This window comes from Arabidopsis thaliana, chromosome 2, assembly GCF_000001735.4.
Source record: "Arabidopsis thaliana chromosome 2, partial sequence".
NCBI classification, from domain to species: Eukaryota; Viridiplantae; Streptophyta; class Magnoliopsida; order Brassicales; family Brassicaceae; genus Arabidopsis; species Arabidopsis thaliana.
This window is the reverse complement of record NC_003071.7, coordinates 2,675,409-2,695,210: the sequence shown is the minus strand read 5'-3', so window position 1 is coordinate 2,695,210 and position 19,802 is coordinate 2,675,409. Positions and strand designations below refer to the sequence as shown.

Sequence of the window (19,802 nt, the reverse complement as noted above, 5' to 3'; positions counted from 1 at the left end):
AGAGCTAATGGTATATGCTTTGCTGGTAATGTGTAGATGACTGAAGAGCTGCAAAACAAGAATGAACCTGAACCTCTAGTTGAGCCTCAGCATTCAATGGAGGTTGAAAGTGGGACGAAACGTCCGAGACCTGCCTTTGGTCCTAATAAGCCTAAGAAACCCCGATAGAAGTATGCTAAGAGAGCTGCTGTTTGGGAACATTTTCTGCAGAGAGATGGAGATCTTGCAAAGAGCTATTGTAAGTATTGTACTGCAGAACTCGCCTGTTATTCAAAAACAGGAGGTACTAGTCCTATGATTGGTTACATTGCAAGATGCAAACTATACAAGGATTGGTTAGGAAAAGAAAAACAGAAGGTTATAACTGGTGATAACAATAGGAATATGAAGATGGTCAAGTATGATCCGCTTATGTTTAGGAGATCAGTGAATGAGATGGTAGTAGTGAATGAGTTACAATTCTCATTTGTAGAATCTGAGGGTTGGAAGCGGTTTTGTTCTAATGTCTTGCCTCTGAACAAGACATTTTGTAGGAAGACATGCAGTGAAGACATTGTTAAGATCTATCTGGAAGAGAAGGCAGGTTTGAAGACTTTGTTTAGTGTTGAGAAACAAAGGGTTTCATTGACTAAAGACATATGGACGTGTCCCACTACTTCATATAGCTACATGGTGATCACAGGTCACTGGATTAATACTGATTGGGAAATGCAGAAGAGAATCCTGAGTTTTAAATCACAGATCATAAGGGAGACACCATAGCAGGTCAGTTGCTGGATTGTTTAGAAGATTGGGAAAATTGAGAGGGTGTTTACAGTTACAGTTGATAATGCAAGAAACAATGACACGGCTTTGGGTGCTTTTAAGGATGGGTTAAGGCTAAAAGGAGTACACGCATTAGTTCAAGATAATGAGTTCTTGCACATGTGTTGTTGTGCGCACATCCTCAATCTGATTGTTAAAGATGGTTTGAAGAAGGCAAAGCCACAAGTTGTTGTTGTTAGGAATGCAATGAAGTATGTCCGGTCCAACTTCAGTAGGCTTAAATCCTTTTCTTTGAGGTGTGAGACAGGAAAGTTGTGTAGAGGCAGATTGCCATTAGATGTTGTCACAGGGTGGAACTCAACATATTTGATGTTTACTTCTGCTTTAAAGCTAAGAGTAGCTTTTGGGAAGATGGAAGCTGAGGAAAAGTTGTACAGTAAGTATTTTGAAGAATATGAGGATGAGAAGAAGATGACTAAAAGAGTTGGACCACCATCTACTTCTGATTGGGATACAATTGCAGGGTTGGTCAAGTTTCTGAAAATTTTCTACAAGTGTACTTTAACTTTCTCTTCTTCAAAGACTGTGTCTTCAGCTATGTGTTACAATGAAATTGTGGACAATGAGAGGAATCTCATCACTAAGTGTGGCAATGCAGACAAAGCGACCAGAGATGAAGCTAGGGTCATGAGGGATAAATTTGACAAGTATTGGGATGGATTTGGAAACATGAATCCCCTACTAATTTGTGGCTAGTGTCTTTGATCCTCGCAACAAGATGAAGTTTGCTTCCCTCTACTTTGACCAGTTGTATGGTAAAGATACAATAGAGAGTAGGAAACTTAATGCTTTGGTTTCTAGTGTAGTGACTAGTTTGTATTAGGAGTACTGTTTCAAGCTGTGCAAACCAATAGACACTGTATTAGGAGTACAGTTTCAAGCTGTGCAAACCAGTAGACACTGAAGAAGATCAAACCGATTCACAGCCTCATCCTACCAACTTTGAGCTATCAGATGATGAAGATGATTGTGAGGGAATGCTTGCATTATTTGATAAAGCGGTTGATTTGAAAGGTAATGAAGATAGATGCAATGAGTTACAAATTTATTTGACAGAAAAAAACTAAGGCTAGAGTAGAAAATAAGTTGGGGCTGCCTTATGATATTCTCAGTTGGTGGAGACGTAATTACCCATGGTTCCCTATATTGTCAGAATTTTCTAGAGATGTTCTCGCAATTCAAGCCTCATCAGTTGCCTCAGAGTCAGCTTTTAGTACAAGTGGTCGGGTGTTGGATCCTTATAGGTGATAATAGGATTTTTACTCAAATAATCCTAAAACACGATCCTGTCGTTGTAGTATTTTAGGTTGTCAATCCAATCCCGTGTGATGTAAACAGATGAGATATGATTAGAAAGCTCTAAGTCAAGCCAAGCAGAGAGTTGGTTGGTTCTAACAGTCCTACTATGTAATAACAGAAATGAAATGAAACTAAAAGCAGAAATGATAACAGGCAGTCAAATGGATAAACAATTCCTAATGATGGGGTAATCGAATAGTGTGGTCTCCTTAATCTATTCAGGCGGTTGACAAAACTATCCCTAGACAACAAGTTCAACAACAGATTAATTCACTCCCGTGATAGAAATCCTCAAGCAAAGCTAGACACTGACCTAATTCCCATTAGCGATCTCTAACTAAGCAGGCATTATCGAATCAACTTGTTAAAGCCAATACCCTCTCTACAGCCAATCCCTTGGGGTAGAGTCAGATATCTCTAGAATTAATAGGATCCAACGCCCATTAAACGCCTTTTGAGCGTTGGACGTCTGGACTCATATTCCACATTAGCCAGTGAAATAAGCAATAAGCGCAACTAATCCAGAAGGGATTTTAGTATTCTAAACTCAACCACCTAAAACGACAAAGTAAACCACAACTAATCTATCCCATCCTCAGAAATACGGTTCACTACTCTGACATGATCATAGACAATAGCAAAGCAACGATCGAAAACATGATAACAAAAATGATGAAAGACTTAAACGAAAACTGAATATCAAATACTTGAAAGTGAAAATACAAAGTCGCAGGAAAAACACTGCAGCTATGAAAGTTGCGAGAATGTAAAAGTGGATGAAAAAACGAGATGCCCTAGGGAAAACCTTAAGGGGCTACTTACATAAGCGAGAAATGAAACAAATAAGGAAACTAGATATATAGCGAATCTTCACGTCATGACCTTGCGACCGAATGTGTCATTGGCATCTGATGGGCTGAAATGAGCTTTCCGTGATCGAGTATGTCATTGATCAAATTGGGCTTCAGGGGCTCCGCCTTGCGATTGAGCGAGATGTAGTGAAGTCGAGATTGAATGGTCCAGCGACCCTGTCATCGAGTGGATGTCATGAGGTGGTGATCGAGTGGATGCTTCGGCTTCTCTTCTCTTCTTCGTTCTCAGCTTGTCTGGTTGAGTGCAAAACGAGCAGATCGAGTGATCGAGTGATGATCGAGTGGTTCTGATGGGGTGGTTCCTCCCGCTTCGCGATTGAGTGAAATTAAGCTGCTAGCTTCTTCGGGGTTGCAATAGAGTGATTTGCCCTGGCATGGCTCCGAAGCTGCGATAGAATACTTTTGCTGAAGGCGTCATTGGGCATTCTGACTTCCTGTTCCGTTTCTCCTCTGTTTGAACTCCAAAAGCATCCAAAGTACCTGAAAACAACCAAATATGCAATGCACATGCAATCCTAATGCAAAATCGTCCTAAGTATGCAAAACACACAAAAACGACTCCTAATGAGATGAAATGTGGATGAAACAATGACAAAGTGGTGAAGAATGAATGCCTAAATCATGCAAATTATAGACATATCAATAGGAGTTCTTTAACTCCTTACATGGTTGAGGTTTTGCTATGCCCACAACAATGGTTAAGGTGTTCTTATAAAAAAGAGGATGCAATAGCAAACTTAGATCAAATGTTAGAAGAAGTTGATTTCTTTGAATCTCTTGGTAAGTTTGACTAACTCTTTGACTTAGTTTTTTTCTTTTTTCTCAACTGTTGAAGTATTGATAACTTTTGACTCTGTTTTCTTTTGTAGATGCTCGAAATTCAACAATAACTCATGTCTAGATTCTTCATAGTATGGCAGGTATGATTCTCCGGATTTGGGTCTTAAAGTAGCCTCAGTCCTTTTTGATTATGATTTGAATTACGTTGTCATGTCCTTGTTATGAGTCTCACAGGTAGGTAGGAAGCTGCACTTTTGTCCTTTTTGATGCAGAAGAACAACAACCTTAGATAGTACTAACTTTGAGTTGCTCTTTTGACAACTTTTTGATGCAGATTAGCATGCTTTTGAGAATCTACAACTGGTAAGCTAACTACTAAAGCAAACTTGATATTTGTATGGTTCTGTTATGGTTTTTTGATGTAATGCTAGCTTCTTGATACAATGCTAGCTTGGCAGCTTCTATAATGGTATGTAATATTCGGTTTGTCTGTACTAGTAGCTTAAACTAACAAACTCAGCTTAAGGCTACTAGTACAACTTTATGTATGGTTTTGTAAGGTTTCTTCTGTTTTTGTACTTTTTATGCTTGTTCGGGATATAAGAACCGAATTATTGACAATGTTTGCATGTTTTCAGAGGCAAAATAAAACAAGAAAACTGACCCGATAAAACCGACTATCGACCGACCCGATAAAACCGACTACCGACCGACCCGAAACAAATTAGAATTCGGTTCAACTCGGATGAGAATATGAAAACCCAAATTTTAAGCAAACCGACCCGAATAACCCGAATAATCCGAAGTCACAGGGCTACCATAACCTATCATCATCTTAAAAAAGTTTCAAATACTATTATTATTTTACATAACATTAGGATGACTCATATATTTAAATAATGACTCATAAACTTCCAAATAATTATCTTCAAATTTAAATAAACAATTAGATATAAAAATCACAGGGAAAATTTTTAATTTTCCAGATATATTCAAATTTGTGGCATATGTTTCTTTCCTCGAAAAGAGGCCTCCTATTATTGGGCCTACCTTCTAAATCCAACAATCTATTGTCAACAATGGGTTTTCCAAATCTTTTCCTAAAACAATGACATGTGGTGCTTTATTTACATGTCACCGGGCCAAAAAAAAAAAATGACCCATCTCTACCCATGCCTTAACACGTCCACAATTAATTATTAGGTTAACATCGAGTCTTTCTTTCTCTCCAAAAATGCTAAATTGTGTTATCAAATCAGTCCACATGTTTTTTTAATTCCAAAATAGGCCTCCTTCTATTGTTTTTGGACTAAGTTCTCGACACAATTATGAAAAGAAGAAGGTGTCCATCCATTCACTTACTCATCTTCTTCAATGTATATGTTATGAACACCGTCGCCGTTATCGAATCACTCCACCAACCAGAAGCTCAAACATCAATAGTTATTCACTAAAAGGTACTTAATACATAGCTTAATTCCTACAAAATTCTACTACATACAACTTAATTCATACTTATTCCATTACTCATAAAATAATCGAATAAAAGAACAATAAATAACACACTAAACATATCATCCCAAAGTTATTTAGCCACTTTAATGCTATTAACAATTATATTAAGAAAGAGAAGATATGTATTATCACTTCAACAGATAAAACCAACAACCTTCGACGACCTAAGAGACCTTGATAACACATGTGGCCAAAGTTTCTACTACAAAAGAAAGTATAAGTTTATCTTCCTAGTATAACTTAAACACTACATCTACAGAGTTGGAATGTCTGCTTTTAATTTAAAAGAAAATTTCACCGTGACCACCTTTGTCAGTTTTTCTTTCAGGAAGAGGCAAAGTGGGCTTGTGATATATCCCAATTTTTACTGATTTTATCTATGTTTTAGGTATAGGATTTTGAGTCTTTATGTTATTTCTCGAGTCTTTTTAGTGTCTTTTCAGGTATTCTATGCAATGTGACAACAATGGAGATAAGGAGATATTTTGGAGCAAAGGCTAAGGAAAAGAAAGCGAAGGACGATTTTGGTTCAGGAATCAGCGAGGAGTATCGATCGACACACTCTTGGTGTCAATCGACACCAGTTTCGGCCCAGCAAAAACCCTAGACGCTTTCGAGTTTACAGAAGATCAAATTTGCCCCAGAAGATTTCCCTATTTGCATTATTTGTCCCTGGACGTTTTTAGGGTCTATATATATATTGTTTTTAAACCTAAGTTTCTTTTATCAAGTCTTTTATCAAGTTTTCTACAAACCCTATTACTAAGAGACATAAGCTATTCATCGATTGTTTTCTCAGAGTTTCATTCAGATCTATATACAGTGAAGAGATCCCTTCTTTCCCCTTCTCTATTTACTGTGTTTATGCTTTCACACTCAAATATATTGTTTGCTTCATCCAATATGTGTGAGTAGTCTGCTTGTTGGGAATAGGGTTTCTCATTAGGGATTCATATGGTTTAGTAGATTGCCCCCTTTGCTAGGCTATCTATAGAGTTCTTCATCTCTAATTATGTTTAATGCTAGATCTAGAGTAATTAACTAGATCTTGAATCCAGACAATAGATATTCCCGCCATAGGTATCTGTAATTGGATCTATTATTTGATGAGTCTGGTTTATAGGTGTGTAATAAGAATCGGCCTATCTACTAAGATGAACAATTGAACTCGTTAAGAATTCATATTTAGGTTGATAGTTTCTCAGCTTCTCCGGTTATTATTAGCTATAGATATAGGGAGTTTCGCGGCACGCCCACCGGTTATTCCATAATTAGAGTTTCAGTTTAAGAATGGTTCGATAACAACCTAGCTTTCATTAGATCTACTAACCAATAGTTTCCTGAGAATACCTTGTTCCTATCTTTTTATTAAATCGTTTACAACACAATCAATCTGCTGTCTTTTTACTTTGTTCTCTTTTATTTTCACTATTACCCTGCTAGCTTAATCTCGACATTTAACTCACTGTTTGAACAAAAGAACTCCGTGAATTCGATCCTAAAATACTGCAATTGATCTCTTATTTGAGAGAGTAGTTCTAGGTAATTTGAACCATATAAGCTGGGCCAACCAAGTTTTAGCCATTCGGCCCAAAATGGACGAATTTGCCCTGGAACGAGAAATTAAAGGAGCCGGTTCAGTTTTGTGAACTGTTTTCTGGTTACAGAAATAATTTTAAATATTTAAAATTATTTCAAAAGACGTAAGTAAATAATTTTAAAACTTAAAATAAAATCAAAAACTGTCTTCGAGAAACGCAGAACAGTTCCGACGAATTCCGTTTTCGAAGACGCAGAGAAATTCCGAAGAAACTTAAACCCAATTCCGATTGAGGCTCTGTTCAAGTTCGAGTCTTTGCTTAAGTGGAGGAAATTTCGATCGAGTTCGTGTTAAAGTGTCTAACAATAAGACGATTTTTGGGTTTATCGATTAAATGTTCATAGAAGAACTCAAACGGGGGAGATGAAGAAGAGTAGTCGGCGGCTAGGAGTTTCGGATGTTAATTGAGTCATCGGCGGCGACGACAAATTTGGGTTAGTTTGCCCTAACTTTGTTTGGAGAATGTTTTGATTCAAAATCTAGGTTAATTTTAGAGATTTCAACTCAAAAGTTTTCAATGACAAAGGGGTTTTAGTGTTTTCTGCCAAAAACAGTTGATTGAGTATAAAATTTTCGGTGTACGTGTATATGAATATCGAGTTTATGTTTAGTTGGTATTTGGATATAGTGTACGTGTTAAGAACTTCTTCGTTTTATCAAGTTTCAGGAAGTACTTCTAAGGATTCGGGTGAATTACCACAGAGGTTGTTTGCACTCGACCACTACCCTACCAAGGCGAAGATAAATGCGTACTCCAGACCGGAGTACATTGGTCAAATAGCAGCTGCGCTTAAGGACACACCAGAATTGACGTTCCTTCTAGAGTCTCCATTTGGTGACCTCTTTAGGATCCCTACTAACAAGGCATCTTTTCTGGTAAACTTGTTCTTGGGTTAATATGTCGTCAGTTAGTTACAAAGAAATGTTATGAGATGTGGATGGTATTCGGTGGTCATCCTATTAGGTTAGGATTAAGACAATGGGCACGTATAACTGGTTTGGAATGTGGAACCTATCCTAAAAATAGTGTTGTAGAAACTGTTATGCTTATGCAGCGGAAGGCAGGTGAAAAAACAGTTTGGAATACTCTGTTTGGATCTGCTAATGTTAATCCAACAGTTGAAGATTTAAGGGATAGATTGATTTCTGAAACTGACATGCCTCCATGGAAGAAATTAGCTCTCGCCCTAATTATTATTGTGGTTGAGGTGCTAATATGTGACACGTCTCCTCCCCTGAGACCAAATGAGATGACAGTTGAGCTGACGAAGAACCTGGATTTCTTCTGCAAATATCCCTAGGGAAGGACATCATTTCTCCTTACTTTGGATCGTTGCGCAAGTTTCAAAGAAGGAGAGACCGACATTGAAAAACTCCGGAATGGTTGCAAGCAACAATCTTATGCACTCCATGGCTTCCCACTTGGACTCCAACTCTTTGCTTTTGAAACTATCCCGTCTATTGCTAGTCTCCTACCTTCTGAAGAAGATACCGCCGTCTTTACGGAGAGGGCTATTAAAAACCTTTGCAAACTGCGTCCAATCAAGACATCCACCATATTTGCGTGCGAGGCTGCTGAACAGGTTTGTACAATTGTTGTTGTACGTACATTGGTATAAAAAGATGAAGTACATACACTCTGAAATTAACAATGATTATCTATGTAGGTGGTTATAACATATATTGTGGACTCAGCAGACAATGATTGCCCAAAATCTTTGGTATGGAGGAAAGAAAAACAGGACCCAAGAGTTGATAACATTTTAAGGATGTTGAAATCTGAGCAAGAGTGGGATGAGAAAATGTGGGTTGGAGGCGATGATGAGCCTAAGAAGCAAGTCCGGCCCTCAATAACAGGAGAGAGAGGTAACCATTTCTCTTCATCGTATAACTTATATCAGAATTAGGTTCCTCCAAGAGTAGTAATGCATGATTAAACCGTTTTATATAGTTATTTTGAAGAGGCAAAGACGGGTGCCAGATTCTGTTGAAAACAAAAAAAAGGAAAATTACCCACTCTGATGATGGGGAAGGTGGACTCAGTGGTGGTGATGGTTCTGGAGACGAAGCGTTTGATAAGTATGTGGTCGAATTGAGGCGTTTCTTCAAGAGGCAAAAACAACTTTTGGATAATAAATTTGAAGATTTAAAAGAATTTGTCCGTCCAGAGATACGTGCTGCTCTACATTCTCAGGACCGAAACGAAGAAGGAACACGAGCATCCCACAAATCTGATTCACCATCTGAGAAGGTTGAGATGGTGACCAAAAAGTTTGAGAAGGTGAACAAAAAGGTTCACCAGGTAGCTGAACAGGTACAGAAGAAATCGCTTAAGAAATCCATCAAATAAAATAATTTTGTACCAAGAAGATCTTCCAGGTTGAATAATACTCCCAAGAAGGCTGGAACTGTTAGTCTTCCTGTTGAGGTACGTCTACAGCAGGTACCTTGTGTAAATAAAATTTAAAAATAGGTTTTTATCAAGTGTACGTACAACCAAATACTTAGGAACGCCTTCTATTGGTGTATATTCCACAGAAGGTACCAGACAATGATGGGGATGGTGAAGTTTCAGCCAAAAAACACCATACTGTCTCTGACTATGATATGGAAAACAAATTTTTGGGTCAAGCATCACCACCTGAACATCACTACAAGAAAACAGACAAACGACACACTACGAAAGGCGACTAACATTGTAGTCGTCCATTTTTGCGACTAACTTACGACTGCTGGACGACGACTTTACGACAACAATACAGTTGGTCGTTACATAGTCGTATTTTAGCGACTACGATATTTAGTCGGTACATGGTCGTCCAGTTACGACTATCCGACGACAACATTACTGAGAACAATACGTAGTCGTAACTTAGTCGTAATTTAGCGACTACATATCCGACTACAGACAATAGTCGTACATTCGGCGACGATAATACGACTATTTTTCCTTTGTCGTAACATAGTCGCATAATTGTCGTATAATATGGTTGGAAAACGTTTTCCGCGTTGCTGGGTAGGTACACCTAATTTCTGAGCGTCTACAAGGTTTAGTCGTATAATAGTCGTAAAAAATCCTCTATATAATCCACGGCACTCTTCATTCTCATTCACCAACAAATCAAAACAACAATCAAAAGAAAAAAAAACGATTTCGAAAGAAAAATATAAGTTTAGTTTATGCTATAATGGCGGGAAACTTCAATTATAGTGGTGGAGCCGGTTTCTATCGAGATTGGATGTACAAGAGATTTGATGAAGTAACGGGAAATTTGTCAGCCGAATATATCGCAGGAGTGGAGGAGTTCATGACATTCGCTAATAGTCAGCCTATAGTACAGAGTAGTCGAGGTAAATTTCATTGTCCTTGTAGTGTATGCAAGAATGAGAAACACATCATCTCAGATAGAAGAGTTAGTAGTCATTTGTTTAGTCAAGGATTTATGCCTGATTATTATGTTTGGTTGAAGCATGGAGAAGAATTGAATATGGATATAGGAGCTAGTTACACGGATAGGACGTATTTTAGTTCTAATCCTGAAGAAGTGGGTAATGTTGTAGAAAATCCATATGTGGATATGGTGAACGATGCATTTAATTATAACGTGGGGTTTGATGATAATTATCATCAGGATAGTTATCATCAGGATAGTAGTTATCAGAGTATGGAAGAACCGGTCCGTAACCATTCAAAGAAATTCTACGACTTGTTAGAAGGTGCAAATACTCCATTGTACGATGGTTGTCGTGAAGGCCAGTCGCAGTTATCCTTAGCATCTCGACTCATGCAGAACAAGGCGGATTATAATATGAGTGAAAAGTTGGTGGATTCTGTTTGCGAAATGTTTACAGATTTTTTACCAGAAGGAAACCAGGCTACCAGTTCACATTACCAAACCGAAAAGTTGATGCGCAATTTAGGACTTCCATATCATACGATTGATGTTTGCTCGAACAATTGTATGCTTTTCTGAAAAGAAGCCGAAAAAGAAGATCATTGTCGATTTTGTGGCGCACAAAGATGGAAGCCTAAAGATGACCGTCGAAGAACCAAAGTACCATATAGTCGTATGTGGTATCTACCTATTGGGGACCGGTTAAAAAGAATGTATCAGAGCCACAAGACAGCTGCAGCAATGCGATGGCATGCGGAGCACCAATCAAAGGAGGGAGAAATGAATCATCCTTCAGATGCGGCAGAGTGGAGATATTTCCAAGAGTTACATCCCCGGTTTGCGGAAGAACCTCGTAACGTTTATCTCGGGTTATGTACTGATGGGTTCAATCCTTTTGGCATGTCTCGTAATCATTCGTTATGGCCTGTGATTCTGACTCCATATAATTTACCCCCTGGTATGTGCATGAATACAGAGTACTTATTTCTTACAATTTTGAATTTTGGGCCAAACCATCCTCGAGCTAGTCTTGATGTCTTCCTCCAACCTCTTATTGAGGAGCTACAAGAGTCGATGCATACGATGTATCATTGAGTCAGAATTTTAATCTAAAAGCAATGCTACTGTGGACGATAAGCGATTTTCCGGCGTATAGCATGTTATCAGGATGGACTACTCATGGTAAATTGTCTTGTCCAATTTGTATGGAAAGTACAAAGTCTTTTTATCTACCCAATGGACGGAAGACATGCTGGTTTGATTGTCATCGTAGATTTCTTCCTCATGGTCATCCATCCCGTAGGAACAAGAAAGACTTTCTGAAGGGAAGAGACGCTTCTAGCGAGTATCCACCTGAGTCTTTGACAGGGGAGCAAGTTTATTACGAGCGGTTGGCTAATGTAAATCAAGCAAAAACGAAGGACGTTGGTGGGAACGGTCATGAAAAGAAGATGCCAGGCTATGGAAAAGAACATAATTGGCACAAGGAAAGCATCTTGTGGGAGTTGTCTTACTGGAAGGACCTCAATCTTCGACATAATATTGATGTGATGCATACAGAGAAGAATTTTCTTGACAACATCATGAACACTCTCATGAGTGTTAAGGGTAAATCAAAAGATAATATCATGTCAAGATTGGATATTGAAATTTTTTGTTCTCGGCCAGACTTACATATTGATAGTCAGGGTAAAGCTCCATTTCCAGCATATGCATTAACCGAAGAAGCCAAAAAGAGTTTATTATCATGTGTGAAACATGAGGTTAAATTCCCAGATGGTTATTCTTAAGATTTGGCTACTTGTGTAGACATGGAGAATGGAAAGTTTTCAGGCATGAAGAGTCATGATTGTCATGTTTTTATGGAGCGACTACTGCCATTTATCTTTGCTGAACTCCTTGACCGGAATGTCCACCTTGCATTATCAGGTACAATATATGTTTTTTAATTTGCCACACTTTTTTAAACCTCTGATTTAACTTAAACATATATATATATATATATATATATATTAGGGATTGGAGCATTTTTCCGGGACTTATGTTCGAGAACTTTACAGAAAACTCGGGTTCAAATTCTCAAACAGAACATAGTTTTAATAATCTGTAACTTGGAAAAGATCTTTCCACCATCATTTTTTGATGTTATGGAACATCTACCTATCCATCTCCCATACGAAGCTGAAATGGGTGGCCCTGTCCAATATCGGTGGATGTACCCATTTGAGAGGTTTTTCAAAAAGTTGAAAGGAAAAGCAAAGAACAAAAGATATGCGGCAGGATCAATTGTTGAGTCATATATCAATGACGAGATTGCATATTTTTCAGAGAACTACTTTGTCGATCATATACAAACAAAATCAAGGTAAATATAACTATTTATTTTACGATTCGCAATCTATACTTCAGAATTAAAATCAATTACATGAATCAGGTTAACAAGATTTGATGAAGGAGAAGTTCCTGTATATCATGTCCCTGGAGTACCTAACATATTTATGCAAGTCGGCCGTCCAAGTGGTGAAATGCACGTAGAATGGCTTACAGAGAAAGACTACCAAAGCGCACATGCATATGTTTTAAGAAATTGTGACTATTTTCAACCACTTGAGAGGTATTTTAAATCACTCCTTAATTTAAATTTTTCATTATGATAACTTTGATTTATTTATCTTCGGTTGTAAATATAGTATGTTCGAGGATTTTCTTTCTGTGAAATATCCAACTTTGTCCAAAAAAGAACTCTACGCGAAAAGAGCTGAAGGATATTATCAATGGGTTAAAGAATATGTAAGTCTACATCATTTTAGTAATTTTTAAAAGTGATCATTAAAATTATGTTGATATTGATATTGTTTATTTATTATGTAGGTAACATATTGGAACCCTACTTCTCCATTTCCTACTTGGGTTCAAGAGATCGTGCATGGGCCTTTGAACAAGGTTAAAACTTGGCCAATGTATTTCACACGAGGATATTTGTTTCATACGAAAAATCATGGCGCTGGACGAAAAACATGTAACTATGGGGTATGTGTTAAGGAGAAAATTACGTGGATTCATCTGATGAAGCGGATTTCTACGGTACCTTAACTGATATCATAGAACTCGAGTATGAGGGGATCGTCAATTTGAAAATCACACTTTTTAAGTGTAAGTGGTATGACCCAAAGGTTGGTAGAGGCACTCGGTGAAGCCATGGTGGTGGTGTAGACGTTCTATCATCTAGGAAATACAATAAATACGAGCCATTTATTCTAGGTACGTAATTAAGAATACATAAGGCGACAATTGTCTTTATTGTTGGGCTTTCTTATTTTGCGGCCCAAACCCAAGAAATATAGTGACTAAAATACGACTACATTGCGACTACGTGTATAAAGAAAACCCTAATTCGATCAATTCCCTTCTCATTTCATCCAAAGTTAACCTCTTCTTCTTCTTCAACTTCTTCTTCGTCTTCAACTTCAACTTCTTCTTCTTCTTCTTCAAGATCTTCTCTTTCTTCAAGTTCTTCGATCTCTATCTATCTTCTAATTCGATCTATCTCCTTCTAATTCGATCTATCCTCTTCTTCTAATTCGATCTATCTTCAACTTGAAGATCTTCTCTTTCTTCTTCTTCTTCTTTCAACCATGCCTATCGCCGGTCGTGGAGGTTCACGAAAGAGGAAGATGACCCCCAACGTTACACAGAGAGCCGGAGGGTCCACACCGGTTGGAAGACCAGCATCGCTGCCTCAGCAGTACGACTTCACTCCAGCGGCACCTCAAGCTCCTCTGACGCATCCGCCTCAAGCCGCTGGAGCCTCAACGTCATCTCCCCACTACCGCAACTGTCCGCCGCCGCAACAACTATTCCAGAGCTCCACCACTCAGCGTGTTGATCCGCTGCCGCCGCGATCTGAAGAGGCGCAGTTTAATCCACCGCCAGAAGATCCTCTATACCAAGAGCCTCCGGAGTCTCCAAATCCCAACTCTCAGGGACACAGCCATCCATCTTCTCAGGGCAACAACTTTCAAGACGGAGCTCCTCAATCATTGTCGGAGCTACAAGAAGACTCGGCGAGGGCTCTCTCCGACATACTTATGGTTCCCGGGAGGGAAATGTGGACCACCGTATTGTCTCCTATTCCCAAGCCGAAGACTGAATGGTATGTGCTCTTCCTCAACTTATTAGCTTGTTTTAGATTCTGTATTAGTTTGTGTTAGGTTGCAGCAATGATGAAGCTTGTGTTAGGTTGAGATCCTCTAGCTTGTTGTCTTGAGTGGCTTGTCTTAGGTTGCAGCAATGATTAGCTTGTGTTAGGTTGTGTCTTGATTAGCTTGTTGTCTTGATCTGCTTGTGTTAGATTGTGGTGGATTGTGTCTTGATTAGCTTCTGTAATACTCTGTCTTGATGAGCTTGTGTTAGATTTTGGTCGATTGCTATTGTGTGAACATAAAGCTCATGTCTTGATGAGCTTGTGTTCTGTTGTGGTGGCTTACTCTCTTGTGTTCTGTTGTGGCGGTGTGTTCTGTTGTGGTGGCTTGCTATCTTATGTTTTGTTGTGGTGGCTTGCTATCTTGTGTTCTGTTGTGGTGGCTTACTCTCTTGTGTTCTGTTGTGGCGGTTTGTTCTGTTGTAGTGGCTTGCTTACTTGTGTTCTGTTGTGGTGGCTTGTTCTGTTGTGGTCGCTTGCTATATCTTCTGAGAACATAGTGGTCATGTCTAGCATACTTGTGTTCTGTTGTGGTGGTTTGCTCTCTTGTGTTCTGTTGTGGAGGCTTGCTATTCTTTATGTTGAGTAGTTTCACTAATGAAACATGTTTTTATCTTTCATTGTTTCATGTCTTTGGAGGTTTACTCGCGACAGGGGATCAAAGTTGGTTAGAAAGATAACTCGGATTTTTACACAAAAATTTAATGCTCCATACTATAACTGGTCATGTGTACCAGTGGATAAAAGAGAGAGGTTATTTCTTGAGTTTGCGGTAAGCTGTCATGCATCTCTCTTACTTTCTTAACTTTCGAGCTTAATCTTTTGAATTTCACTAACTCAAGCTACAATTTTTTGTAGAAAACTCACAGTTGGGATCCCTTAATAACAGGGACTGTGTAGTATTACTTCAATGAGGTCTGTAAACGGCGCTTGAAAGACATGGTTAGCACCGCAAGGAGAACTAGGGAGCAGCCTCCATGGATTGGTGAAACTCTGTGGGCTGTTATGTGCGCTTACTGGGACACCGAACCAGCACAAAAACGGAGTCGGACCTATTCCAAAGCTCGTCTCTCTGACCGTAACGGTCTCGGTCCTCACATCCACTTCTCTGGGCCAAAGTCTTTTCAGGAAATCCAAGACGAATTGGTAAGTTTTTCTCTTACCTCTTTCAGTTACCTCACATGTAAGTTTTTGAGTATTTGAGCTGTGTTGGTTTCACTGCAGGAGGAGAAATTGGGAAGAATAGTCACTATTGGTGAGGTGTTTGTCGAGACTCATACTAAGTCGGATGGTACGTATGTTGATCGGAAGGCGGAGTTGATTGCTCAAACTTATGAGCAGAATGTGAGAGATAGATTGTCACAGCTAGAGGCAGAAGCTTCTGTTGTGTCTGATGGCACTTCACGTCCTCGGGAGCTGACAAATGAGGAGTTGACAACCATCTTTCTCCAGGTAAAATGTTGCAGTCTAAACCTGTTGACTTTGAGTTTTTGGTTATTCATTCACTAATCTCTTCTTTATTTCTTTTCAGTCCACCGAAAGGGATTCCAGAGGCAATCCTTATGGACTTGGCAGTCTCGAAGACACATTAGGCTGTGCCAACTACAATCTGCCTGGACAATCATCATCGTCCTTCCTAGATTTAGAAGAACGGCTGAAGGAAGCGCAACGCAAGATTGAGGAGCAGGCAGCCTACAATGAGAAGCGTGATTCTGAGATTGCTGCGCGTGAAGCTGAGACTGCCCGAATCACGGCTGAGCAAAAGGACAAACTCGAACACTTGTCCTTAGTGGAGAAGTATCTCCGACAAACAGATCCGCAATTCCTTGACTTCATGGCCTCTAAATCTTCGACAACCACAGAGTCTCTACCAGCTACTCCACAGAATGATCAATAGGTTTAGATTTCAGTCCCTTTTCACTTGAACTTTGAACAATAATGTTTGTGTGTGTGTTTAGTACTTTGAACCTTAAGTGTAAGTTGTGTTTTATGTATTTGATAGGATTTTCAATAAAAATGTGTTTTAGTTATACTTTATAGCATTTAGAACAACAAACAAACCGAATTCTCATAATTAATAAACAACCAACAAAGAAATCAAGATATGACCAAATTCTTATTTCGACACAAAATGTCGTCGCCAAATAGTCGTCCAATAGTCGCTATATAGTCGTACCATAGTCGTACCATAGTCACCAATATTAACGACTATCGTCTGACAATATAAGAGAGTCGTTAGGTAGTCGTAAAGACGTCGTACATTAGTCGTATATTATTTAGTGACTAAGATACGACAACCAGAATAGTGCCCACAGTTTAATACAAATGATCGTAATCTAGTCGCAAAGTAGTCGTCAATCGAAGTACGACTAGTTTACGACTACACGAATAATCCCCCATAAACAGGTAAATTAATCGTACTTAAGTCGCTATATAGTCGCCAAATATTACGACCAATAGACGACTATTCCGTGCCGACTGTTTCGTAGTCGTATGTTAGTCGTAAAGTTACGACTAACTTACGACTATGTTGCTTAGCGACTATGTATATACGACTACTCTTGTTAGTCGTCTATTAGTCGTATTATTTCTGTTTACGACTATGAAACGACTAGTGTTGTAGTCGGTAAACGCCTGTTTTCTTGTAGTGCATGTAACCCACTCGTGTACTAGTCATGTTACAGTTTTGCCTTATTGTACGTACATAAAGAACAATTACTGACCTAGTGTATGGTTTTGATTTCGAAGGAGATAGGAGGGAACTCGGAGATTGATGAAGATTCTTCCAAGTTACACCAAAATGTCTCTAACTCTCTAATGGAAGACAATGTCGATCGTGTTCCATCACCAACTCACCAGGTAACCTGTGTTCTTAGTATTTCATTATTGTACGTACAGAATATTTTATGTTCTTTATGTTCTTAATTTTGACATAACAGCCCGAACAAGGCATTCTTGATGGTGGTAACTTTGAAGAACTCCTTCCGCAGTTAAAACAAATACTGTCTGACCCAGGCATTGACAAAATGTCAGATGATGTATCTTCCTTGTCCCATCAGGTACGTCGGGTACTACTAATTATAGTGTACGTACATGTTATTTCTAATTTGTATGGTTTGCTATCTTATAGGACGTTGCGAAAGGTGTTGGTGGTAATCGTGAAGAAGAAGTTGTTGCTCCTGAGTCACAACAGTTGGAGGAGTACAGAATCGAACTGCCACAATCACCGGAAGACAAGGTTAGACAAGAAGTTGCTTTTGAACGTATAGAAGATGGCAAACCTAATGTACGTACAATGTTTTTGAAATCCGTTTCGCTCCTTTGATTGCTTTGCTGTGAGTGAGACTAATAGATGGACATCCATCTCCATATAATGAGGTCAGGATGAAACAATTGGTGGGGATGGAGAGGAAGTGTTGAAGGAGGCTAAAACTCCAAGAGTTGTAGATGAAGCCGTGGAGGTATGTGATACTATTATGCTATTTGTAACGCTTATTTGTCAAATAGAGAAATAACCAAATCTTTGGTTACTAAATCTGAAGGACACCACATTACCTGGACTTGTTCCTCCGAGGTTTGTAGAGGCTTTTGATGATGAAGCGAATCTCAGTGACCCGTCTTCACCAACAGTAGTTGTTAGCAAGGTAAGTTATTAATTAAGACCTAGAGCATTACTGTCGGAGTTATCATTTGATGTATGTTAAATTGTTTTCATTAGGTTCTTACTGAATTGAAAACATCCAGCGTCGTTGATGTGAGACATGCTACTTCTCTTCTACCTTACATTGTTCAACATTACTTTCAACTAACTTTCAGCTTATGTCGACTATTTATTTTGTACAACTGCCACAAAAAGACGATGTTCTCGAAGAAAATGTATCTCAAATTCTTGAGAAGGTTGTCGTCCCCGTAGAGGTCAGTATATATTATCCCGTGTACCTATTAATATTTCCACTGTACGTGCATATAGTGTACGTACTCTTGTAGTTGTTTCCATGACTAATCTAATTCTATTATTTTATGCTTACAGACAGTAAAGAAAGACGAAGTTGTCGAAGGGGGTGTTTCTCAAACTGAAGCAATCGTTGCTCCCGGGAATGAGAATGAGAAGAAAAATGTAAGACGGAGAGTTACCTTCTCTGATGACACAAAAACTGATGATACAAAGAGTGATGATGTAATATTTGTTGAGGAGAGACAGGCAGGCCCTGAGGTGTTGGTGAAGGCTGGCGATTTACCCTACAATCCTTTGGAGAAGATTGACGGAGCTAAATTCCAGAAGTTATGCAATATCATGGAAGGAGAACAAAGGTATGCATCTGTGCATTCACTCCATTATCTGTTTGTTTGTCAATCATATATCAATCATAACTATTTCATATGTCTTACTAAATTTCAGATGCCATACTCTTTTTGGCTTTCGGAAAAGGGCCAACGAATTCTTCACAACTCTAGCCGAGGCTAATAATTGGTTTGGCTCTTACGTAAGTGACCATTGATTACGTACACTGTTTTAAGTGTACGTATATTTAAGAATATGTTTTGGAAAGTACGTACATAACATCATACTTTTATTAACTTTCCAGCACATGGAAATGATCGCACTCTTGATGTGGCATAAGAACGGGGAGCATATGAAGAGAAATCGGTATGTCGTGGTGGATCCCAGACTCTTGATGTGGCATAAAAACGGGGAGCATATGAAGAGAAATCGGTATGTCGACGTTATATATGTTCTCATGAACTTGAAAGATGAGAAGCATTGGGTTGGGTTGGCTATATGCCTGTAACGTCGCTCTATTGAAATCAAGGATCCTTTGATTTCACTTACGCGGGAGTCTGTGGTTAGGTCACGTATCCTTCCAATACTGGAGATGTTGTCGTACCTAGTCAGAGCGACATGCAAAGATTATCTCGAAAAGCCTTATCCCGTAACTCCTTTTACTTACATAAGGAATCAACGTCTTGCATAGAATCCAACTACCAGAGATTGCAGTCCGTACGCGATGAAGTTTATTGAGTTGTACATGCTGAACTGTCCTACGAAGGACTTGTTTTCGATTGAAGAGCTGATATGTACAACAACCGTTAGGGTTACGCAATCGACCTCTACGACCATGGAATTGGTTCCTTAACCTTATTTTTAAATGCTGGGAAAACAAACTTATTTTGTATGCCTTTTGGAACTTGAATTTGGTAGTGTTTAGATTGACTTGTTTGTTTTCAAAACAATTTATTACTTTTGGATGATAAGCAACATTTTTAATAGGAATTAACAACGTACACAACGTAATATCTTAGCAATGTACGTACAG

General features: G+C 38.8%; 5 pseudogenes across 5 annotated transcripts; all 5 read left to right on the top strand.

The window, feature by feature from the left end:
* Positions 1-294: 294 nt before the first annotated feature.
* AT2G06760 lies at positions 295-3,908 on the top strand (annotated as a pseudogene; the record flags this gene model as incomplete). Its single annotated transcript has 1 exon — positions 295-3,908.
* A 3,571-nt stretch (positions 3,909-7,479) lies between these two features.
* On the top strand, positions 7,480-9,241 carry AT2G06750 (annotated as a pseudogene; the record flags this gene model as incomplete). Its single annotated transcript has 5 exons — positions 7,480-7,767; positions 7,947-8,099; positions 8,193-8,474; positions 8,559-8,757; positions 8,856-9,241.
* Positions 9,242-10,079: 838 nt separating this feature from the next.
* Positions 10,080-13,552, top strand: AT2G06740 (annotated as a pseudogene; the record flags this gene model as incomplete). The annotated part of the gene is made up of 1 exon: positions 10,080-13,552.
* Positions 13,553-13,921: 369 nt separating this feature from the next.
* AT2G06720 lies at positions 13,922-16,384 on the top strand (annotated as a pseudogene; the record flags this gene model as incomplete). Its single annotated transcript has 1 exon — positions 13,922-16,384.
* An 833-nt stretch (positions 16,385-17,217) lies between these two features.
* On the top strand, positions 17,218-19,721 carry AT2G06715 (annotated as a pseudogene; the record flags this gene model as incomplete). The annotated part of the gene is made up of 1 exon: positions 17,218-19,721.
* Positions 19,722-19,802: the final 81 nt, after the last annotated feature.